The 25588-nt window shown below is 45.4% G+C and overlaps 1 protein-coding gene and 1 non-coding gene across 3 annotated transcripts in view; both read left to right on the forward strand.

The window, feature by feature from the left end:
- PPARD (peroxisome proliferator activated receptor delta) overlaps nt 1-25588 on the forward strand; it is a 75908-nt gene that overhangs the window by 12506 nt on the left and 37814 nt on the right. The gene's annotated exons all lie outside the window — the stretch shown is intronic.
- LOC112414090 (U6 spliceosomal RNA) lies at nt 7323-7425 on the forward strand. Its single transcript, XR_003006073.1, has one exon. It is a non-coding gene; the product is annotated as a U6 spliceosomal RNA (small nuclear RNA).

Below are 25588 nucleotides of genomic sequence, written 5' to 3' on the forward strand. Positions count from 1 at the left end.
ATCCTCCATGCCTGTGTCTCCGATTTTATAGTTAGTCCTAGGTGACTCTGTCCAGAGCTTGTTTTAAATAATGGCACCAAATAGATTGTCATTGAAAACATGAAAAATCTTTGGTAATAAACAAAATGACCAATAATAATTTCGATCTCCCAAGTGAAAATCACTAGGTAAATAAATCCCCAAACTGCAGACTGCATCCAATCAACATTGTATTAATCTCGCCCTGCTTATATTCTATTATAGTGTGATTCCTGTGACTTCTTTTTGGCCTCTTAACACCCCAGTATATTTACAGCACTTACTTACAGTTTGCCTTTCATAATCCTTGCAGTGTGTCACCTTTTAGAAAAATATTTTGTCTGTTTTCTAGCCCATTCCCTGATCCAGGTAGCATGTCTGCACTCAGGCCCAGGCCTGCCTCTGTCCCCAGCAAGCCTAGGGTGGCCTTGTCCTCTGCACTACCAGGACCCTGTGTTTTGGACTCACTTTTCTATCTCCAGCCTGGCACCATGTAGATAACCACGGAGTACCTCTCACGAGCTGGTTCCAGCTCTCCCAGGGCTTCGCCCATGTGCTGCTTCCTCTCTGCGGACTGAAGCCTGAACCTTGCCTTCCTTTCTGCTTCCTGCTTCCGTCTTGAGAAAGAACCAGTCCATCCATCCTATGTTCTCTATGAGTCAGAGACCTTGCTGAGTCACAGGGGAGCAGCCTACCTTTCACGGTCACGTCCTCAGTCCTGAGGGGTGTTCATTAGCCACCATCAAAGTTCTTCTCCCTAGAAACTGGCTCCTTGAGGGGCAAGTACCTTGCGCAGAGAGGCTCACCAAGCACTTGTTGGATGGAAGGGTGGTAGATGGCCAGCCTAAGTGGCCCTCTTCCCAGAGTGGCCCTGGCACTATCCTACCCCAGAGCCGTCTGGGAAGTTGTTTCATGGGGAGCAGTCAGAAAGCTGATATGTTCCCTCTAGGACCCCTTCCGCAGTTGTTGCCCCTCCCTTTGGTTGAGGCTCAGTGGAGACAACTGAGATTTTTGGCTTTGGCAGTTTTTCTCAATTGCCTCCTTCTCCCTGCTTCCTCCACTGGGGGTCTAGTAAGGCTCCCTTCTCACACTTCTCTCTGGCTTGGCACCTGCCGTGGTATATTATGGTGGAGTTACTGCCTGCATGCTAGCCTCCGACATTGGACTGTGGCTTCTTCAGGAGCTGGGCTCACCTGTATCTAATCCCCTTCCATCCCCAGCAAAAGTCTGTAGACACCAGTAGCTGAGTAGAGTATGGCTCTCATGTGTTGAATGCACTGTGCTAATCACTTGACATGCATCACTTTGTTTAATCCACATACCCTGAGAGGTAGGAATCATAGTACCCCTTCCACAGATGAGAATGCTAAGGCCCAGACTGGTTAGGAAAGTTGCCTGAAGCTGCACAGCTAATACGTGACAGAGCTAAGATTTGAACCCAGGTGAGTGAAGCCCGCTTCTTTGATCGCCATATAGCAGGGCCTCCCCACAAAGGGGTGGCTGGCCGAATCCAATTCTTCCAGCTTCCAAAGTACCTGCCTGACTGGCCAGACTAACGTTGGCTTCAGAGAACACTCCCTGTTTTCAAGCACAGCGGAGTCTCTTGTTGGCCACTGGGCAGAAGCAAACTGTTGGCAGGCTTTGGGACCCCCTGCAGAGCCTCATTCCAGGTCAGCGGGCAGAGGAGGCCCTGAGCATGACTGTGCTTAGTGGCTCCCTGGATCTGCTCCAAGGCAGTGAGCAAACCCCCTAGAACCGTAAGAAATAACCAGCCAACTGGTGGGCCAGGCATGTAGGGTGAGAGGGACTTGTAGGAGCAGAAAACAATCACTGCTCCAAGTGATTAATCAGCCCGCTTCCAGCCTGGTGAAGGGAGAGGAGAAAGAGAAGATGGCCCAGGTGTGCACATATGGAGAGAAGGGGGGAAGGGAAATTGCCTTTATTCAGATTCTCCCTTGGGCCAGGCATTACCCCATGGAGGAGCTCACTCGCCCTCACACCAGCCTGCAAGATGTGGGTATTGGATGAGGAGGTATAGGATCAGAGTTGAACAATTTGCTCAAGTCATACAACTGACAAATGATGGAGCTGGGGTTGAGCCCTTTGGAGCCCTTATTCTTCTCAATTCAATGACTGTGCTTTCCCTGCTCATGTCCCCTTAGCCTGGGCTTTCCAGGCATGTACGAACGGGTGCAAGTAGGCATCCTCAGGCTGTGAGCAGAGGCAGTAGGAGAGTCGGGGCTCTTGGCACCTGTCCTGTTCAGACGGGCCCTACCTATACCAGCAGGACTTACTGGGCTGAAACCAGCAGTGGCATTACTTTTTTCTCCTTTCTTGTACCTTGTCATCCCTGCGTTACTTTTAGAGAGCTGTATTTATTTCTGCTCCCACTTCCTCACTGGAGGCAGGGGTTGGGGTGCAGAGAAGGTTTTGGGAATCAGAAGAGGTAAGCATAAGGGACATCTCAGTGGGGGCCTTGCCTGGGCTCTGGGGGTGGTTAGGGCCTCTCCTCCGCCCAGCTGTAGGCGCAGGGGCCCTGTGGATTGTGGAGACCTGGGAAACTCTCTTTTCTGGGATGTGGATCTGGTGCTTGAGCACAAGAATTTCCCTGTGTGTGGTTTTTAATTTATTTTAAAATGTTTTAATTATATAAATAATAGTTATTCATTATAGACAGTTGGAAAATACAGATAAGCCCTGAGAAGAAAATAAGTCATACGCCCAAGCACCTGAGGTCAATTAATCCACAACAAAGGAGGCAAGAATGTACAGTGGAGCAGAGACAATCTCTTCAACAAGCAGTGTTGGGAAAACCGGACAGCCACATGTAAAACAATGAGATTAGAACATTCACTCACACCATATACAAAAATAAACTCAAAATGGTTTAAGGACCTAAATGTAAGACCTGAAATCATAAAACTTATAGAAGAGAACATAGGCAGAATACACTTTGACATCAGTCATACCAGTATGTTTTTGGAATAGTCTCCTAAGACAAAAAATAATAATAATAATAAAAGCAAGAATAAACAAACAGGGCCTAATTAAACAGCAGAGGAAACCATCAACAAAACGAAAATATAACCTATGGAATGGGAGAAAATATTTGCAAATGATATGACTGACAAGGGTTAATACCCAGAATATATAAACAGCACATACACCTCAATATCAAAAAACAAACAACCCAATCAAAAAATGGGCAGAAGACCTGAATAGACATTTTTCTAAAGAAGACATACAGATGGCTAACAGGCACCTGAGAAGATGCTCAACATCACTGATTATTAGAGAAATGCAAATCAAACTACAATGAGATGTCACCTCACGCCTGTCAGAATGGCTATCATTAAAAAGTCTACAAATAACAAATGTTGGAGAGGAGGTGGAGAAAAGGGAATCTTCCTACACTGTTGGTGGGAGTGTAGATTGGTGCAGCCACTGTGGAAAACAGTATGGAGGTTCCTCAAAAAACTAAAAATAGAACTACCACATGATCCAGTAATTCCACTCCTGAGACTATATCCAGAAAAGACAAAAGCACTAATTCAAAAAGATACATGCACCTCAATATTCATAGCAGCATTGTTTACAATAGCCAAAACATGGAAGTGCCCATCAACAGAGACATAAGTGCCCATCAGCAGACAAATGGATTAAGAAGAATGGTATACATTTACAATGGAATATTACCCAGACATAAAAAAGAATGAAATTCTTCCATTTGGAGCAATGTGGATGGACCTAGAGAATCTTATACTTCGTGAAATAAGTCAGACAGAGAAAGACAGATGCTGTGGGACATAACTTATGTTTGGAATCTGAAAAATAATACAAATGAATGTATATGCAGAACAGAAACAGACTCACAGATATAGAAGACAAATTTGTAGTTACCAAATGGAAGAAGGAAGGGAGGAAGGACAAATTAGGGGTATGGGACTAAAAGATACAAACTACTGTGTATAAAATAGATAAGCAACAGGGGTATATTGTATAGCATGGGGAATTATAGCCATTATCTTGTAATAAATTATAATGGAATATAATCTGTAAAAATACTGAATCACTGTGCTGTACACACAAAACTAGTATACTATTGTAAATCAACTATACTTCAATTAAAAAAATAAATTTTAAAAGTCATACATAGGGAATTCCCTGGCAGTCCAGTGGTTAGGGCTTGGTGCTTTCACTGCCATGGCATGGGCTCAGTCCCTGGTTGGGAAACTAAGATCCTGCAAGCCATGTGGCATGGCCAAAAAAAAAAAAAAAAAAAAATCATACGTAATCAATGCCATCTATAAGCAACTGCTATAAAATTTAATCTCTCTTCATTCATTCATTTATCTATCAATTGATTATTATTTTTGGATGAAGAATGTGGATAACGATCTCACAAGCCAAGGACTGTATTCTTTTAGATTTTACTATGACTGTGTATACCTATTCTTTTTTCTTTCAAAAATGGTATATTTTTTAGTTTTGTGACCTGCCTTTCCCATTTTTCAGGTGGTTTCATTATGTCTCTGTTTACTCTCTGACCTTCCTTGCCTTTTGTGAGTGAGCAAAGAAAGGCATTTTGCCCAAAGGGAGGCATTTGGGAAGAGCCATCTGGTTATTTCTTGGTGTAGTTGCTTAAAGTGTGGACGGCAGAGAGGTGCATGAAGTGTGTGTCTGCCTCTCCCCATCCATGTTTCTCGCTACCTATCTTCCATCTGCTCTCCCTACCCACCCCTCTGCCTTTTTTTTCCTTCCATACAAACCCAGGAAAGGATACTGCCTCCAGTCTGAAGGTTTCTTTTCATGGTTTTTAGAGAAAAACCTCTCAGGAGCTCAGAAAAAAAGGTACACAGAGTGGAGACGGGAAAGGTCGTGCCTAAGCTGGGGTGGGGTCTTGGGAAGAGTGACCAGGAGGAGGGCCCAGGTCCCTGACTCTGTCTTGAAGCAGTGAGAAGAAACTGGGTGTTAGGTTTGGGGGGCATAGCAGGTGGCTGTGGGGCCTTCTTGCAAAGACAGCGACCAAGATGACCAGGAGGAGGCCTGGAGATTATATAAGGGGCCCGGATAAAGGCCGGAAATAGGAGACAAGGAATTGTATCTTGACAGGACACTCTTCTCCACCCAGGCCCTGCTCTTTCCATGAACCTCTGCTGGTCTGCTTTCCCTACCTGGCCGTGGCCAGGCCAGATGGTTTGACAGGTCTGGCAGACCCAGCCACCATGCCCTACTGACACCTCTGTGCCAGCAGCTGCTCCATGGCCCCTCCCTGGCCAGTAGGTAGGGATCTGCGCATGTAGTCAGGCATGGGGAAGATGTTCCCATCATCCTCAGAATTGGCAGCTCAGATTCCATTCTAGAAAAACAGCTCAGAGCCAGGGAGAAAATGGAAGCTGGGGTGGTCTGGGAGGAACAAGCGATGCCTCCCCTTTACTTCTTACTGAATAAATGGGGTCTCTGGCCGTAGGTGAGGAGAAGGCCTCTGAGCCCTGAGGATGAGTGAAACTTGGCATCTCAGCTTTTTTCTGGGCTTCTCTGGTCTGCACGCAGGCTGGTGTTTCATGGCGGGGCCAGGAATCCATGCTTATGAACAGGATGATTTCCATAAGCTGTGTGTTCCTCACTGGATCATACTTGTTTTCCTGTGGATCCCAGTCCTGGTGAGACCCGGCAGCCACCCGCTGGGCTGCAGAGCAGGGTAGCTTCCTGTGGGGCCCCTCGAAGCCTGCACTGCTCCTCTCCCTTCCTCCACTCCTGAGCTATAATTAAGTTCCTATATGAAACCGTATCCCTCAGCTGACACACACTTGTAACCGCAGTCCTGGTCACTGGGCAGCTCCTCTGGGGTGACTCCAGGGTCTGGTGTTTCAGCCTCCAGACAGTCTTGGGTAGGTCTGAGTAGGTGGTGGGAACCCACCAGGAGAGGCGTGGGTCCAGTGAGGCAGGAGCAGGCCTTGCCCAAGAGGCAGAAAGTGGGGAGTCAAGGGGGAGATGAAGGGCTGGTGAGCAGCCAGAGTGCAGCGCACACAGAGGTGGAGGCCAGGACAGGCAGCCTTGCAGGGCAGGAGGGCATGGACAGGGCCAAGGTTCTGAGTCACCAAGCCACGAGGCAGAATGTAATCAATCTGTTTTATTTTATACTCTGCATATTTCTGTAGTATTGTAAAATTGAGATATACTTCCCATAATGTAAAATTCACCACTTTAAAGTATACACTTTAGGTTTTTGGTAGATGTACCATGCTGTACAATCATTGCCACTATCTAATTCCATAACATTTTTATCACCCCCAAACAAACCCTGTACCTATTAGTACTTAGTCCTAATACCGTCTTCCCCTCATTGATTCCCTGGCAACCACTAATCTACTATCCTCTGTGGATTTCCCTATTTTGGACATTTCCTATAAATGGAATCATACAATATGTGGTCTTTTGTATCTGGCTTCTTTCACTTAACATAATGTTTTCAAGGTTCATCCATGCTGTAACATGTAGTGGTACTTCATTCCTTTTTATGGCTGAATAATATTCCTTTGTATCCTCTGGGTTCTTTCCATTTTTTTGGCTTCTATGGACACTCATTTACAGACTCTTGTGTAGACATATGCTTTAAGTTCTTTTGGGATTATACATAGGAGTAGAATTGCAGGGTCATGGTAACTTTCTGTTTAATATTTTGAGGAACTACCAAACTGTTTTCCAAAGTGCCTGCATCATGCCCTCACTCACTTATTGTTTGTTTGTTTGTTTATGTATTATGTTTATTGGCTATTTATTTTTAATTATAAAATATATATAACATAAAATTTGCCATTTTAACCTTTTTTTTTTTGCAGTACGTGGGCCTCTCACTGTTGTGGCCTCTCCCGTTGCGGAGCACAGGCTCCGGATGTGCGGGCTCAGCGGCCGTGGCTCACGGGCCCAGCCGCTCCGCAGCATGTGGGATCTTCCCAGACCGGGGCACGAACCTGTGTCCCCTGCATCGGCAGGTGGACTCTCACCACTGTGCCACCAGGGAAGCCCTAACCATTTTTTAAATGTACATTTCAGTGGCATTAAGTACCCTCACATTGTTGTACAGCCATCACCACATCCATCTCCAGAACGTTTTTTCTTCTTGCAAAACTGGGAATTCCCTGGTGGTCCAGTGGTTAGGACTCTGTGCTTTCAATGCCAGGGGCCCGGGTTCAGTCCCTGGTTGGGGAACTAAGATCCTGCAAGCCACGTTGTGCAGCAAAAGAAAAAGAAGAGAAAAGAAAAAAAAAGACCATCTTGCAAAACTGAAACCGTACCCATGCTTGCTTTGGCAGCACATACACTAAAATTGGAATGATACAGAGAAGATTAGCATGGCCCCTGTGCAAGGATGACACGCAAATCCATGAAACGTTCCATATTTTTAAGATGATACAAATGGAGAGATATTACCATGTTTTTGGATTGGAAGAATCAACATTGTGAAAATGACTATACTACCCAAAGCAATCTACAGATTCAGTGCAATCCTTATCAAACTACCAATGGCATTTTTCACAGAACTAGAACAAAAAAATTTCAGAATTTTTATGGAAACACAAAAGACCCAAATAGCCAAAGCAATCTTGAGAAAGAAAAACGGAACTGGAGGAATCAGGCTCCCTGACTTCAGACTATACTACAAAGCTACAGTAGTCAAGACAGTGTGGTGCTGGCACAAGGGCAGAAATATAGATCAATGGAATGGGATAGAAAGCCCAGAGATGGACCCACACACACATGGTCACTTTATCTTTGATAAAGGAGATAAGAATATACAATGGAGGAAGGACAGCCTCTTCAATAAGTGGTGCTGGGAAAATTGGACAGGTGTATGCAAAAGAATGAAATTAGCACACTCCCTAACACCATACCCAAACATAAACTGGAAATTGATTAAAGATCTAAATGTAAGGCCAGACACTATAAAACTCTTAGAGGAAAGCATAGGCAGAACACTCTATGACATAAATCACAGCAATATCCTTTTTGACCCACCTCCTAGAGAAATGGAAATAAAAACAAAAATAAACAAATGGGACCTAATGAAACTTAAAAGCTTTTGCACAGCAAAGGAAACCATAAACAAGAGGACAGCCCTCAGAATGGGAGAAAATATTTGCAAATGAAGCAACTGGCAGGGGATTGGTCTCCAAAATATACAAGCAGTTCATGCAGCTCAATATCAAAAAAACAAACAACCCAATCCAACGATGGGCAGGGGACCTGGATAGACATTTCTCCAAAGAAGATATACAGATTGCCAGCAAACACATGAGGGGATGCTGGACATTACTGATCATTGGAGAGATGCAAATCAAAACTACAATGAGGTGTCACACCTCACACTGGTCAGAATGGCCATCATCAAAAAATCTGCAAACAATAAAAGCTAGAGAGGGTGTGGAGAAAAGGGAACCCTCTTGCACTGTTGGTGGGAATGTAAATTGATGTGGCCACTATGGAGAACAGTGTAGAGGTTCCTTAAAAATCTAAAAAAAACCTACCACATGACCCAGCAATCCCACTACTGGGCATATACCCTGAGAAAACTATAATTCAGAAAGTCATGTACCACAGTGTTCATTGCAGCACTATTTACGGTGGCAGGGACATAGAAGCAACCTAAGTGTCCATCGACAGATGAATGGATGAAAAAGATGTGACACATATATACAATGGAATATTACTCAGCCTTAAAAAGAAACGAAATTGAGTTATTTGTAGTGAGGTGGATGGACCTAGAGTCTGTCATACAGAGTGAAGTAAGTGAGAAAGAGAAAAACAAATACCGTATGCTAACGCATATATATGGAATGTAAAAAAAAAAAAGGAGGTTCTGAAGAACCTAGGGGCAGGACAGGAATAAAGACGCAGCCGTAGAGAATGGACTTGAGGACACAGGGAGGGGGAAGGGTAAGCTGGGACGAAGGGGGAGAGTGGCATTGACATATATACTCTACCAAATGTAAAGTAGATAGCTAACGGGAAGCAGCCACATAGCACAGGGAGATCAGCTTGGTGCTTTGTGACCACCTAGAGGGGTGGGATAGGGAGGGTGGGAGGGAGATGCAAGAGGGAGGAGATATGGGGATATATGTATACGTATAGCTGATTCACTTTATTACACAGCAGAAACTAACACAACATTGTAAAGCAATTATACTCCAATAAAGATGTTAAAAAAATAACAAAAAAATGATAAAGTTACTTAGGTCAGTTCCTTATACCTTTAACCACTTCAGTGAAGTGGTTCAATATAGTTGTTGTACACAATTGATTCTTTTATCATATTCTGTCTTTAATCTTGGGATTCCCATATGGCCATTTAAAAAAAAAAAAAATTATACATTAAGGTTTACTCTTTGTGTTGTACATTTAAATGGGGTTTAAAAAAGGCATAATGCCATGGATCCAGAGTTATAGTTTCATACATTTAGTTCCATTACCTTAAAAATTCCCTTGTGCTTCAATTATTCAACACCCCCCACCCCCCGTTCCTAGTTTTGCCTTTTTCAGAATGTCATATAATTGGAATCATACAATGTGTAGCCTTTGCGGATGAAATTCCTTAACTTAGTGATATGCATTTAAGATTCTTCCATGTCTCTTCCTGGCTGACAGCTCATTTTAAAAAAATTACTGAACAATATTCTTTTGTGGGTATGTGCCACATTTTGTGTATCCATTTACTTCTTAAGGATATCTTGGTTGCTTCCTGTTTTGGGCCGTTGTGAATGGAGCTGCAATGAACATTCACAAGAAGGTTTTTTTCTGGACATAAGTTTTCAAGTCTAGGTGAACTTAGATAGACACATGACTGTGGATCATATGATAAGACGATTTTTAATTTTGTAAGAAACTGACAGGCTGTCTTCCTAAGTGGCTGTATCATCTGCATTTTTACCAGAAAGGAGTAAGAGTTCCTGTTGTTCCACATCTCACCAGGATTTGGCTGTTAATGTTTTGTGTTTTAGACATTCTAAATATATGTTTAGTAGAACCTTGCTGTTGTCTTGGTTTGCAGTTCCCTGATGACAAGTGATGTTGAGCATTTTCTCGTATGATTATTTGGCATACGTAAATCTTTGGTCTGTTCAGATCTTACGCTCATTTTTCAAGTGGCTTGTATATTTTATTATTGTTCAGTTTTAAATATTTTTTGTGTATTTTTGATATAAATCCTTAGATACGTATTTTGCAGATGTTTCTACCAGTCTGTGGCCTACCTTTTCATTCTCTTAACTGAGCCTTTTACAGAGCAGAAGTTTTTTTAATTTAGTAAAGTCTAGTTCATCAGATTATTTTCATGGATTGTGCTCTTGATATTATATTTAAAATCTCATCGCCTCACCCCAGGAGATGGTGATTTTCTCCTGTTTTATATTTAAGTTTATGTTACATTTTTTTTTTTTTTTTTTTAATTTTTTCTATTTCTTTTTTTATATTTATTTATTTATTTATGGCTGTGTTGGGTCTTCGTTTCTGTGTGAGGGCTTTCTCCAGTTGTGGCAAGCGGGGGCCACTCTTCATCGCGGTGCGCGGGCCTCTCACTATTGCGGCCTCTCTTGTTGCGGAGCACAGGCTCCAGACGCGCAGGCTCAGTAGCTGTGGCTCACGGGCCCAGTTGCTCCGCGGCATGTGGGATCTTCCCAGACCGGGCTCGAACCCGTGTCCCCTGCATTGGCAGGCAGATTCTCAACCACTGCGCCACCAGGGAAGCCCTATGTTACATTTTAAGTTAACTTTTGCATAAGGTCTAGGCTTTTATATGTTTATTTGTATACATATATGTATGTATATGTGTATATGTGTGTGTGTGTGTGTGTGTGTGTGTGTGTGTGTATATATATATATAATATTTATAGTTCCAGGCACCATTTGTTGAAAAGACTATTTTGTCCATTGAATTGACTTTGCTTCTTTCCCAAAAGAACTGTTGACTATGTTAGTATTGGTGTATTTCAGGACTTCTTACATTGTTACATTGATATATGTATCTGTTCTTTGCCAGCACCACACTGTCTTGATTTCTATATTGTAATAAATATTGAAATCACAAAAAAAAGGGAAAAAAAGAAATTCTGTACCCTAATTAATAATTCTTCATTCCCCACCACCCTCCAGGCTTCTGGCAATCACCATTCTACCTTCTGTCTCTATGAATTTGACTACTCTAAATCCATCATAGGAGTGGAATCATACAGTATTTGTCCTTTTGTGACTCGCTTATGTCACTTATAATGTCTTCAGTGTTCACCCATGTTGTAGCGTGTGTCAGAATTTCATTCCTTTTTAAGGCTGAATAATATTCCATTGTGTGTATATACAACATCTTGTTAATCCATTCATCTGTTGATGATTCATTCATCTGTTGCTTTCCCCTTTTGGATTTTGTGAATGTACTACTATAAACATGGATGTACAAATATCTGTTCATGTCTCCTTGTTCAGTTCTTTTGGGTACATACCCAGAAGTAGAATTGCTAGGTTGTATGATAATTGTTTTTAATTTTTTAAGGAACCACCGTACTGTTTTCCATAGTGGCTGTGCCATTTTACATTCCCACAAGCAGTGTACAAAGGTACCCACGCCCTCCCTCTTGATTGATAGCTCGGTTGAATACAGAATCAGAATTTTGAGGTTACTGTTCCATGTTTCAGTATGAATAATGAAGTTAGTTGGAATCTAAGTCCTTTGTAAGTAATCTGTTTTTTCTTCTCTGAAAGATGTAAGAATATTCTTTATTCTTGGAGTTCAGATATATCACCAGGATATATCTAGATATTTGTCTTCTTTCCTTAATTTCTGCGGAGCCCTTAATTGCTAAAGACAAGTCTTGGAATCTTCAGGAAATCTTCTATTTGTTTTCCTTCATTGTCTCTATTCTCTGCTTCTAGGACTCTTATTAGACAGACTTTGGACTTTTGGACTTATTGCTTCATCGCTAGTGTGTAGAAATATGATTAAATTTTATATATTCATCTTGTATACTTCAACCTTGCTGAACTTATTTATTAGTTCTAACAGTTTTTTTTTTAGTGGATTTCTTAGGATTTTCTGTGTATAAGACCATGACTTCTGCTAATAGAGATAGTTTTACTTTTGCCTTTCCAATCAGATAACTTTTATTTCTTTTTCTCACCTAATTGCCCTAGCTAGAATCTCCAGTACAGCATTGAATAGAAGTGGTGAAAGTGGACATCCTTGTCTTGTTCCTGATCTTAGGAGGGAAGCTTTTCCTTAGGAGCTGCTTATTTTTGAATTGAGAATTCTTGACTTGCTACAAAATTCAGAGGTATTCCCTCTTTCCCTCCCCCATCTCTCAGCCGCCCAGCCCCCAGGGGAGGCAGCCCCCTTAGCCACTCTCGTTTATGAGCATGTACCTCTTTTCTGTTATGACATTATTACTTTCCAGGCAGATGACTATCTGCTGTGCTCACTGGTCTGCCTCTCGCTTCTCGTAGTGTGTCTTGTCCATCTGGCATCCAGTGCGCCTGGAGCTTCCTCATTCTTTTTCACTGCTCCCTCCTCTCTTTTATGTGTGTGCCACCCCCCTATTTATTGATGGGCGTACAGGTGATTTCCAGTCTTTTGCTGAGTGAGTAACCTTCACGTGTATCATTTTGCACACAGATATAACAAACAGATTGATATGGATGCAATGCGACAGATGCCGTGGTGGAGATGTGTGTGGGAACTGCCGGGAGGGAAGGAGATAAAGGCTTTCAGAGGAGGCTGGTTAATGGAGCCTTAAGAAAGACTCAGGGTGAGCATTTGGCACCTGGGGTGGGCCTCGCAGGCTGGGCAGAATTGCTGCAGGCTGTGATGGTGTAGGAAGCACAAGTGTGAGTAAAAGAGCAGCAGCTCAGATGTGATTGGGGAAATCAAGAGTATTGTTTATCTATTGCTTCATAACAAATGACCCCAAAACTTAGTGGCGTAAAACAACATTTATGATCTGCCAGTGTCTGTGGGTCAGGAGGCAGTTACACAAGGGCCTGAATATTAGGAGGCAGGTGTTTTGCGAACCGTTTTAGAAGGCTGCCTCCAATAGCAAGTTGCAGTGAGGATGGGATTGACTTGGAGCCGGCTGGAGGTGGGGTGGAGCCATTAATGTAGGTAATCTTACATGCTCGGCTGGGAGGTTGGGATTGATGTGAGAACATGGGAGCCACAGAAGGCCTTTGAGCAGGAGAATAATGTGATAGGCATTATCTAGGACAGTTAATCTGCTAGGATTATACCAGACGGGTCAAAATGGAGAGTGATACACAGGCAGAGACTTAGATTAGGAGAGGTCTGTATTAACCGAAGTGAAAAGTTTCTGGCCTTTAGTAACAGTTGCTACGCATGGAGCACCTTCTCTGTACCATGTACTTTGGCTGTGTTTTCTCAACTCTTCTGTCTTAGGAACGACCACAAAAAGAAGGTATTACTGATGTATATTGTTTGCAGCTGAGAAAACTAAGCCTCTGAGAGGTTAAGAAACGCACGTATGGTGCACAACTAGTAAGTTGCAAAGTGGCACTCAGGTCTGCCTGGCCTTTAGGACCGTGCCTTTGGGTGGCAGGGTGAGTGGAAAGGTGGGGATGACTGTGGAGACAAAGCCTTGGCCCTTCCCTGGCTGCTGAAGGGAGACGGAGGAGTCTGAGAGGTTGATTTTTTGAACCTAGGTGGCCAGGACAAAGATGACACTGTAACAGGAAGAAGAGAGGCCAGTGGGTCGCTGCTGTGGTGGGGGAAGGTGAGTCATCCTGGAACACTGGGTGCTTGTTGGCAGGGTCCTTCCCAGTTATAGGGGATCATAAATAGTTCCCAGACTTGGTGTATGAAGATGTGCTTTTGGCCAAAAAGGGCTCTAAAAGTGGGAGCTTCTTGGTCAGAGGGTTCTGTGAGGAGGTTCTTGGTTTGAACACTGTGTTTTTGTGTTCCCTCAGCAGTCTGAGTGGGGCCTCTGCCACATTCTGCTGGTCAAAGCAGTCCCTGCACCAGCCCTGATTCAAGGAGGGAGGAGTAGCAAGGGCAGCCATCTTTAACCCACTAAGGGCCAGTGATGGAGAGCAGGGATTTGAACTCATAGCTGTGTGACTCAGACCCGGGGCTCTTTCTGCCACACGACCCTGCATTCCTTTCTGCTTCCGACTCCTTGGGGCCTGTAGAGCTTGCTGGCTCACGTGTGTTGTTGAAGGGAACTAATTTTTATTTTGGCCTCCCAGAGCAGCAGTTGCACTAGTCACCTCTTTTTCACAGGTTAGCCTCCAAGATCACCATGCCTGAGAGAACCTTCCAAAATTGGCTTTGTCTGGGGGATCTGCTGGCTGTCCCCCAGGCTCTTTGGCACTGATTGCTGAACACGCCTGGAATTTTCCCTTCTGCACTTAGTGCTGGCCTGTGGGATCCCTGCAGTGCTGCAGCCAGATGTGCAGATGGGCCCCATTACAAGTTGTCCCAGATGGTGTCTAGTCCAGTGATTCCCAGGCAAGACTCAGCTGGCAGATTCACCAGGGAATTTTGGAAGAAAGGTAGTTTCCTGGGCCTTGTCTCAGGCCTCTTGAATTAGAATTTCCAAGAATGAGCTCCAGGAATCTGCGTTTTAAAGCTCCCCATTGACCTGAGGGGGCAGCCTGGTTGGAGAACCACTGACTTCTCGGAAAGGTGCCTTTGAAGTCACTGATCAGAGTTCAAGTGGGGCCTGAGAATGACTGTCCTGAGGGCCTCACACCTCACAACCAGGAAGTGACTCCTGAAAGCCTCCAGGTTTCTGACTGCATCTGCCCAAAGGATTCTCTTTTGCATTTTTTTAAAAATTTATTTTATTTATTTATTTTTAGCTGCGTTGGGTCTTCATTGCTTCGTGCGGACTTTCTCTAGTTGCGGCGAGTGGGGGCTACTCTTTGTTGCGGTGCGCGGTCTTCTCATTGCAGTGGCTTCTCTTGTTGCAGAGCACAGGCTCTAGGCACGCAGGCTTCAGTAGTTGTGGCTCATGGGCTTAGTTGCTGCATGTCATGTGGTATCTTCCTGGACCAGGGAACAAACCCATGTCCTCTGCATTGGCAGGCGGATTCTTAACCACTGCACCACCAGGGAAGTCCCCATATTTGGTTTTAAAAGAGAGAGCAAGAGCGAGAGTGAGAGAGAGTGTGTGTGTGTGTGTGTAAATTTGAATGAATCAAAATGTAAGCATACTGATAAATTTTGCCAAAATCCAGAAAGTTACACTAATTTACCCTGTCTCAGCAGTATGTGAGAGTTTCTGACTCCCGGTTCCCTTGAATCTGAGTTAACGTATAAAGGCAGTCCTGTGGTCTTCTGAAATGTAACACTCTCTGACCTTGGAACCAGTTAGTTTGGAGTCAATGCTCACATTTCCCTTTCCTTGGGCCACCAGGGTCTTGCGTGTTGGGTGAGACGGTGGTGTCTGGGAGCTCTGACCTCCTCAGTCCTCACTGTGGCCCCGTGGTATTACATCATTTCCTCCCTCCCTTAGGCCACGTGGCATTCTATGGCCACTTGCCCTGTCACGTGTGGAGGTGTTGGGGAGTGAGTAAAGTTGGGTTGGTCAAGTGTGTGTAAGAAGACATTGGTTCGGGCTTCCCTGGTGGCGCAGTGGTTAAGAATCCGCCTGCCAATGCAGGGGACACAGGTTCAAGCCCTGGTCCGGGAAGATCCCACATGCCGCGGAGCAACTAAGCCCGTGTGCCACAACTACTGAGCCTGCGCTCTAAAGCCCGCGAGCCACAACTACTGAGCCCGCATGCCACAATTACTGAAGCCCGCACACCTAAGAGCCCGTGCTCCGCAACAAAAGAAGCCACCACAATGAGAAGCCCGCGTACCACAACTAGAGAAAGCCTGCACAGAGCAACAAAGACACAATGCAGCCAAAAATAAAATAAATAAATTAAAAAAAAAAAAAAAAAGACGTTGGTTCCAGCTGCTGATTTACATGCCTTCTGACGTCATCAAGAGAGATGTCACTCTGAAAATTGCATGTCTTCAGAAGTAGAAATGAAGAAATGCTTCCAGAAAGCCCGACGCAATCAGCCCAACCCTCTGGAGGTGGTGGGCACCCACGCAGCTGGTAAACGCTGCCTGAGTCACCACTGGCCACAGTCCCTCCTCCTGTCCACACAGTTCCTGTCTGGGAGGACCTGCCCAAGACGGTGGCCAGGGACGCGGTGTAGGTCTCCCCAGGTCATGGTGGCAGCCTCTTGGCTCTGGTTTCACAGCAGTTCTTTTCTCCAAAGATGAGTTGTGGCGTCTGCCTGTTTTTTTGGATAAGTCTGTGGATTGTACACTTGGGATTTGAAGGAAGAGCTGGATGGCCAAGGCAGAGCTTTTACGTAGCAGAGCTGTATCCCCGTGTGGAGTCAGGTAAGACTCCAACAGCAGCTGGCTGGTTATCCTTTTATTCACCTCTCATGGTTTTCGTGTCACATTCTCCTTGGAGTTAGGTCCAAGCCTTCTTCCACTCACCCCTATCCCTCTCAAGAAGATGCTGCCTCTTGTCACTGTGGAGATCACGAGCGTTACAGATGCCGTAACTTCTTTCCTTGCATCTCAGAGATCTCTCGTGTTTGGGCCCTCACATACTTGTTTGTTTTATTATTACTATTACTGTTATTACCAAGTGCCTGCTTTGTGCCTAGTACCTTATTAGACTCTGGAAAGATGCAGCAGGAGATTGGCCCTGCCCTCTGGGAGATGAAACATCTCTTTTCTCCCTTCCTCTCTGACTGTGCCTTTGCTGCCCTGGTTCCTCTTCCTCTTTCCCCTGCCTGAGTGTGAGCGTCTGGGGGCTCCTGCCCCTTCTCTGCCAGACCTGCTCTTCCTACAGTCCCCACCTTAATGGGAGCATCCCCACCCCCCTGGTCACCTGATGGGCACCCTTCATGTCTCTTTTAATCAGTCACCAGATCTTGTCAGTTCTTCTTCCTTAATATCTTTACTGCTTTTTGCCTTAAAGTCTGATGACACTAGTGCTACCCCAGCTTGTGGTTGTTATTTGCCTCATATTTTCAACCTTTCTGTGCCATCACATTTTAGGAGTTTCTTTCATAAACAGAACATGGCTGGATTTAAAATTTTAAGTCAGATCTGAAAATCTGTCTTAAATGAGTTTATTTACATTTTGGGGTTTGACTTAAATATATTATCATGTTTTTGAGTCCTTTCCATATGCTTTCCTTTTTTGCCTGTTTTTCTCCTTTCCTGCCTTCTGTTAGGTTGACTGAGTTTTCTTTATTCTCGTTACTGGTCTGAAAATTATACACCTTATTTCTGTTCTTACTCCTACATTTTCTCTTCTTACCCCCCATCTTTTTACTTTGGAGAAAACATGAAAATAATATAGTGAACATCTGTATTCTTTTTACTTGCATTTAATGCATTTCTCTCTTTATCTCTATATACTTTTGTTTAGAACCATTCGAAAGTAAGCGTGGACTTGTTTTTCTTTTTCTTCCTCAGGATTTGGTGTGCTACTTCTATCGAGAGACTCACTTAAAATTTTTTTTTTTTGTATTTTGGAATAATTTTAGATAAATTTAGATTTAGAGAGTTTCTGTACACCTTTACCCAGCGCTCCCTAATATTAACATCTTATATTTAATTCTTTTTTTAAATTTTGGGAAATTCTCAGTCATTCTCTTTGGTTCCCTCCCATTTTTTGTACTCTAGCCTCCCGGAATTCCTCTTAGACATCTGTTGACCGTTCTACCATCCAGGTCTCTTATATGTTTTTTCTGTGCTGCTTTATCTCTTTAACCATCTAAATCTTCTCATTTTGTTAGCCCTTTCAAATTATTTTATTATTCCTGATTCTTGGGATGCTTCCTCCCTTTTTGTGTCTGACGCTGTCCCTCTTGGTGGTTTATTTCCGTGTGGTTTGTAACTTTGGGTTGTGAGCTCATCTTCAGGAAGGACTGTCATGGGCAACTTTTGTGTCCTGGGGTGTGAAAGTATCCCTAAGAACAGTTTGCATCTGGTGGGGCCGTAGGGTTAAAGGTCCTGGCTCAGTTTTTATGTTCACTTCTCAGTTTGGCACCCCTTCACCACTCTCTTAGTGTAAAATCAGATTCGTATCCATGGGTGGGGCTAGCTTAGTAGTTGAGTTTCTTATGGGTGACTTTCACCCTTCCACAGAGCCTTGGAGAAATGGCCAGCTCCTTATTGCTTTCCTGTACTGGGCAGCCTTTTGAGGTTCTCATGTTGATATCTGGGCTCAAAGCCACAGCCAGACATTATAACTACTTCATGTGTGGGTTCAAAAGTCCACAGGTCATTCTGGTGTCAGTCCCACTTATTGTTCATGTTTCCCTTTTTCTTGTCATTTCTGGCACATGGGGTATTTTTCTTTCAAATTTGGCTGTATGTTTAAGGATATCATTTATCTTATCTAGTATTTCTATGACTGTGACCATAGTGGGAAGGGGAAGCTCTTTCACATTAATTCAGTCCATTATATTGCTGAAAGTTCAAGTCCAAATCCTTAGTATAGTGTATGCAGCCCTTTGCGATCCAGCCCCCATCTACCTCTCCTGCGTAAACTTAGCTTTTAAATTTTACACTTCAGCGAACTGAACTATTTGTACACCGCAAACTGTAATGTTTAAAAGCTCAAGTTTTAGAGTCCAACTGTTCGGTTTGGAACCTGTCTTCATCCTTTCATAACTTGTGATCTTGGACAAGGTACTTATCCTCTCTGTGCCTCAGTTTTCTCCTCTGTAAAGTGGCAGCATCTGGCATATAGTAAACCTAATCCCTGTTAGTCCCGTCCGTGGCTGCTGTCTCCAGGAGGCCACACCCTCAGGCTTCTGCACCTTTGCACATGCTTGTTCCTCCCAGGAAGTGCCCTTGACTGCCTTCCTTAATTCCTCTCGACAGAATGGCTTTTGCTCTTTCTGTGCTTGGCGTCTCTTTCTATAGTAATTATCACTCAGTAGGTCATTGTTTGTTTACGTTTCCTTTCCTTCCCAGATGCCGGGACCCCTGAGAACAGGGCCTTGTTTTTCTTGGTGCTTGAAGCTCCTGGCATTCTCCCTGTCACTTGGTGGCTGCTGTGTGGCCTGTTGAGTTGAATTGCATTGAATTTCTCTGGTTGAGTAGAGGCAAGGACTTGGGAGTGGTATGAGACCCAGATGCAGGCAAAGAGGGCAGGAAAGATTTTTTTTTTGGCACGTTTTGTGCCAAGTTGATGGAAATGTGGCTGGGGCACAAGGTAGCAATTCTCAGTCTAGGTGAGGGTGCCAGAGACTTAAAGCAAGCCAGTGGCCAGAAAAAGCCACTAAAGCCTGCAAATTAAAGTAGTTTCCGGCCTTAAGAATGCATGTCCCACTTTCCATCCCCAAACTCAGCTTCTCTGAGTGCCAGGCAGAGGAATACAAACTAATTATAATCCCTAGTGGACCCTGAGAGCCTATAATTTTAGAATAAGGCTGCATTTCTGAAAGGGACAGTTGCTCTCAGAGTAGATGATTCTGCATGCCGGGGGCCTCGAAGGAGACCAGGGTGTGAAAGTTCAGTAGCCAGCTGTTCAGAGCTAAGTGTCACCCCACGCCCACGCCTGCGCAGTTAAGGTTTCTGCCCCACTGAGATTTCAGCAGCCAAAAGAGGCAGATTGGATAGGCCTGGGCAGAGCTAAATGGCCTGTGCCATCCCTCCTCAGCTCTACCTGAATTCTCTGGACTCTTGGGATTCTATCACAGGAATAGTCTCAGAAGAGAAGGGAAGTTGATCTTTGAAGATCCCCAGAGGGTGTCCGTCAGACAGTAGTCTGGTGGGAATGGTGAACAATGACAGCACTGACTTTCAGTCCTCTTGGCTGGGATTTCAGGACTCATTTCAACTCAGAGGCGGGCACAGGGCCTGGGGTGGCGGACAACTTGGGCCAGTACACACGGTTCCCAATAGTTCTTTCCTGACGACTCTGGGTGTTCACTACTGTGCCGGGTGCCACTGCTGAAGATACCAAAATAGTAATGCCACAGTCCCTCTCCTCAGAGAGGAGAGCTTGCCGTCTAGTTGGAGAGAATTCCTAGCGCACAGGAAGCTGCAGCCTGTTGCCCAAGACAGTAATTCCGTGTGATGCTGCTGTGTGCAGATGTGCCCCTTTGACAGCCTGGTGCTTTTGTTCAAAAGGAGCTCTTCTTTTTCTGAGGTTTGACCATCGGTTTATTTTTGTCTTAGATGGTTTGTGAGCACCATTAAAGACTGGTCCGAGATTGTTAGGACCACCTTTTTTTGTTACTGAGGATGGCCCCAAGCGTGTCTTTAAGAACCCCTCCTGGACTTCTCTGATGGCGCAGTGGTTAAGAATCCGCCTGCCAAGGCAGGGGACATGGGTTCGAGCCCGGGTCCGGGAAGATCCCACATGCTGCAGAACAACTAAGCCTATGCACCACAACTGAGTGTGCACTCTAGAGCCGCGAGCCACAACTACTGAAGCCCATGCACCTAGAGCCCATGTTTCCCAACAAGGGAAGCCACCGCAGTGAGAAGCCCACGCACCACAACAAAGAGTAGCCCCACTCGCCACAACTAGAGAAAGCCCGTGCGCAGCAACGAAGACCCAATACAGCCATAAATAAATTTATTTTAAAATATATTAAAAAAATAAATAAGTGGGGAAAAAAAACCTCCTTGTCTCTTCCATGTCTTTAAATAATGACAGGTTTACAGTATCACTTGCTGATCTCCAAGGTCTCGTCTTCTAGGGGCAGATCACCAGCTTGCTGCTTTTGAGTCATCAAGATTTTTCCTGTGGGCTCTTGGATCATTTCTTTGCCTTTTCTAGTCTGATGCCATTTTTCTAGAAGAGTGATTGCTAAATCAGGCTCTCTGGGAGTGGGTTTTGGAATCTGCTATTGAAGACCAGAGGAAAATTGAGCAAAGTGAGATCTGAAACAGTTATGGATGGATTTATGGATGGGGACTCCAAGTGGCTTAGGTGATCTTTAGTCTCAGGCAGTTGTGGAAGCTCCACTAGGTTGTAAAGGACCCAAGTTCCTTCCACTTCCCTGCTTTGTCATTCTTAGGGTGTGGCTGTTGTTCTTATTGTCCAAAATGGCTGCCATGGATCCAGCTATCACACCCACATTCTAGGTAGCAGGATAAAGAGAGAAGGGAGGATGATGTCCCCCCGCCCCAAGGCTACTTCAAATAAGTCTTCTGCCTCTTCCATTTTCTGTGACTCAGGGGAGGTTATTTAATATGTCAGAGCCACAGTTACCTCAATTTTTAATTAATTAATTAATTAATTTTTGGCTGCATTGGGTCTTCGTTGCTGTGCGCGGACTTTCTCTAGTTGCGGTGAGCTAGGGCTTCTCTTCGTTGCGGTGCACGGGCTTCTCACTGCGGTTGTTTTTCTTGTTGCGGAGCACGGACCCTAGGCACATGGGCTCAGTAGTTGGGGCTCATGGGCTCTAGAGCACAGGCTCAGTAGTTGTGGGGCACAGGCTTAGTTGCTCCGCGGCATGTGGCATCTTCCTGCACCAGGGCTCAAGTCCATGGCCCCTGCATTGGCAGACAGATTCTTAACCACCGTGCCCCCAGGGAAGTCCCTCCTCATTATTTATTTATTTATGGCTGCGTCGGGTCTTACTTGCAGCACAGGGGATCTTTCCTTGCGGTGCACGGGCTTCTCACTGCGGTTGTTTTTCTTGTGGCGGAGCACGGACCCTAGGCACATGGGCTCGGTAGTTGGGGCTCATGGGCTCTAGAGCACAGGCTCAGTAGTTGTGGGGCACAGGCTTAGTTGCTCCGCGGCATGTGGCATCTTCCTGCACCAGGGCTCAAGTCCATGGCCCCTGCATTGGCAGACAGATTCTTAACCACCGTGCCACCAGGGAAGTCCCACCTCATTATTTATTTATTTATTTATGGCTGCGTCGGGTCTTACTTGCAGCACAGGGGATCTTTCCTTGCGGCGCACGGGCTTGTCTCTAGTTGTGGTGTGGGCTCTGTAGTTGCAGCACATGGGCTCTTTAGTTGTGGTGTGTGGGCTTAATTGCCGTGAAGCAAGTGGGATCTTAGTTCCCCGACCAGGGATCGAACCCGCATCCCCTGCATTGGAAGGCAGATTCTTAACCACGGGACCACCAGGGAAGTCCCATCCTCATTTGTAAAATGGGCATGATAATACTTACATCAGAAGGATGAGGATTAGAGAGAATGGTACAGAATATGGCACCGTGCCCAGCCCACAGTGAGTGCTCTCTAAATAGTGACTGTTGCCAGAGGACACTTGAACTCCACTCCCTTTCCCTTCTTTCCCCATCATCTCTCCATGGTTTACACCTGCCCCTCATCCCCTTTCCTTTCCTCCAGCACTCTCTTCCTACCCTGCCTTCCCCCCACGTCCCCTCTCTTGTCTGCCCCTCATTTTTCCGCTTCCTCTCCTGCTGCCATCGCTCATCGTCTTCATCCTCTACTTCCCCACCTTGTACTACCTCTTCCTTGTATTGCTTTTGTCCTTCCATCTTCCTGATGTCCATAATTAATGGAAAATTATCATTATGTTACAAGGACCAGAGGTTAGAGGTGGTGACTGGCCTTTGAACTGCAAGTCAGCAGTGAGTAATTTAAGAGAACCAAGTTTAATTGGTTTATTCATTAATTCATTAGGAGTTACATTTGGCAGCCAGTAAGCAGAGACCAGAAATAGCAGTGGCTTAAACCACTAGAAGTTTATTCTCTGTTAGGTTTTTAAAAGAAACCTGGGGAAGACAATCTAGGTATGGTCTCTCTGCTTTGCCATTCTTAGTGCATGGCTTCCAACCCCCGGGTTGCATATGGTCTAAGATGGCTGCTGGAGCTCCAGCCATCATGTCAAGTTTCCAGGAAGATGTGGGGAGAAGATTAAAAGGACATATGCTAACTGTCTCCCCTTTAAGGAGCTTTGCTGAAGGTCCCACCTAATAGCTCCCACTTCCCTTCATTTGCCTCCCATAGCTGCAAGGGAGGCTGAGAAGTCTTTTAGATGGACACATTGCCAACTGAAATAAAATTGGGATTTTGTAACTAAGGGAGAAGAAGAGAGTAGATAATTGTATAAACAATTTGCAAGGTCCGCCACCATTTCAGCATTAATTTAGCACCTCCCGTCTCCTAGTTATTAGGACCAGTCAAGGAGTCCCCATTCCAGAGGGGAGACATAGATAAGCAAACAAATACAGTACTGAGTAAGGGTAAGTGGGGCAGAATGGAGGAAGGCATGAGGAAGCACACCTCACCCACCAGCCAGTGGGCACCCGAGCAGCCTCTGGAATTTATCACACCAGTGTTCTTCTCTGATGTTCAGTTCTCCTGTGCCCTCTCCTCTGCTCTCTCCCTTTTATCATTATCATCATTGTTGTTTTTGTGGTTTTGCCCCTTCATTGTAACCCCAGCAGTAGTCCCCCAGAACCTGAGGAAGTGGGAACAGTTGGCAGTTTAGTGGGAGTCTCTGGGATGGGAGCCACGTGTTTGCAGAGCCAAGTTCCAGGCCCATAGACAGTTAGAGACTGATGGCAGGAGTGCAGCCTGTTCCTGGACACGCCGTGGCACTGCCAGGAGATACTGCTTCAGGAATGGGGCTGTCATTGGGAGGGATGTTTCTGACTAGGCACCTGGCATCAGCTACACTGTGCTGTCCCTGGCAGCTTGTAACAACGTGAACCTTTGAGAGTAGTAAAATCCTTCTCCTGTAAAATAGGTATGAATATTTTATGTACATTGATTAATCAGGAATCTCAGGATGCTGTAGTTAATTGTATGTAAAGAAAATGCAACTTCTGTTTGCTATAAAATTTCTGTACCATTAAACATTGATATTCCTTCTTGGAACTAAAAGGGAATTTTAGGAATAATTTATAGAACCCGCAGTGTCTTTGATTTCAGTCTCAGAAACACCTGTTGCCCTCTCTCCTCTTCCACTCCTCGCCCTTTGGGAAGTGAGGGAGGCAGCGTGGAGCTTACTGCAGAGATTTTTTTAAAAGGCATATCCCAGCCTTAAAGATTTAATCTTTCAGGGAAGGCTGAAGGATTAAAAGGTTGTTAATTCTGACCCAGGACACTCCTTATGAGTTTGGACTGTGACCCTGGGCAAGTTACTTAACCCTCCTGTCCTTGGTTTCCTCCTCTGTCAAATTGTAGTCCTGATTATTATAAGGATTAAGAGACACGTGGGAAGCACTTGGTATATGTCAGTTATTTTCGCTGCTTTTTCCCTCTGTGGTTGGACTGACAGGTTGGGGCCAGAATGTGGGAGGCCTTGGATGCTGCATATAAGGAGTTGGAATTTTATTCTTTGGGCACAAGAGAGCTGCAGAGATTTGTAGGCAGGGGTGTGACAGATCATGTCTGGGCTTAGGAATGTCACCAGCAGGAGTAGGGAGGTTGGACTGGAACAAGAGAGTGTCTAGAGGCAGGTCCAGGTGAGAGGTGGGCAGGGCCTGAGCCAGGACAGCAGCAGAGTCAGGGGAAGGGGACAGTGGATGGTTGAAAAGTCAGTGGTGAGGAGTGACCCGATGGTGCTGGTGTTTTAGCCTGTGTGACTAGGAGATGGTGTCCCATTGATGGCACAAGGAGCACTGGAGGAGTCGCAGGTGGAAGGTGGCAGGAGAGGAAAGAAGCACGTGGTGATCAGCTCCGCAAACACAAACTGAGCACATGCCACCTGCCAGGCTCTCTGCTGGGCACAAGGGTCAGGGATGTCTGAGGCCCAACACAAAGATCAACGATTGCATTTTGATTGCATTAGGCCCTACGGGCCTCCGTGGGGTGTTGAGACCGTCAGTAGGAGAGCAGCCCAGGACAGAGATGGAAGATGCAGTCACAGTGTGCAAAAACCCCAGTGGGTGGTTTGTGCCGTGAGAAGGGAAGCCAGCCAAGGACAAACCCAGGGAAGGGTGTGTGTAAGGGAGGTTTCAGGGGTGGGTAAAGTAAAAGCAAGCAGCAGAGGGCAGAGCGCCTGGAGGAGAGGGCTTCAAGAAGGTGGTGGCAGTGCTCTTGCACTGTGTGATGGAGGCAAAGGGCCTCTTAGAGATGGGTGGGCAAGAGGAGGTCGTGGGGAGCCTTGGAGAGCCAAAGGCAGCTTCTCACTGGTGGTTGTTATACTCTGCATAGTACGCAACAGTTTGCCCTGAGCATTCATTGTCATGCCCTTTCCCTAGCCTGTCAGGCAGGAGTGTGGCCCCATTTTATGGCTGAGAAGCTGAAGTGAAGCCCAGCCGACTCACCTGACCCCACTGGGCGGGGTGGGGGTTGGTTGCTTCCTAAAGGAGGGGCTTCCTCAAGGACACCAGGGACCTAGCCAGGTGAGGCAGGGGGCTGACACTACTTGGTCAATACCACCCACCCTACCAAGTGGCCCAAATGGGTCTAGGCCTGGGAGTGGCCTGGCTTCCCCACCTCTGGACAACTATGCAAACCCAAGGTTGGGAGAAGCAACTAGAGGGAGAAAGCAGAAGGACAAGGACCTCCAAAGAGCTTCTCTCTTTCCGGCTCCATGCAGCACAAGGCAGGGCTTCCTGGGGCCAGAAACAACCATGTGCTGGACATAGGGAG

The sequence above is a fragment of the Neophocaena asiaeorientalis genome, unplaced genomic scaffold, assembly GCF_003031525.2.
Source record: "Neophocaena asiaeorientalis asiaeorientalis breed wild unplaced genomic scaffold, Neophocaena_asiaeorientalis_V1.1 scaffold46, whole genome shotgun sequence".
Taxonomy (NCBI): domain Eukaryota; kingdom Metazoa; phylum Chordata; class Mammalia; order Artiodactyla; family Phocoenidae; genus Neophocaena; species Neophocaena asiaeorientalis.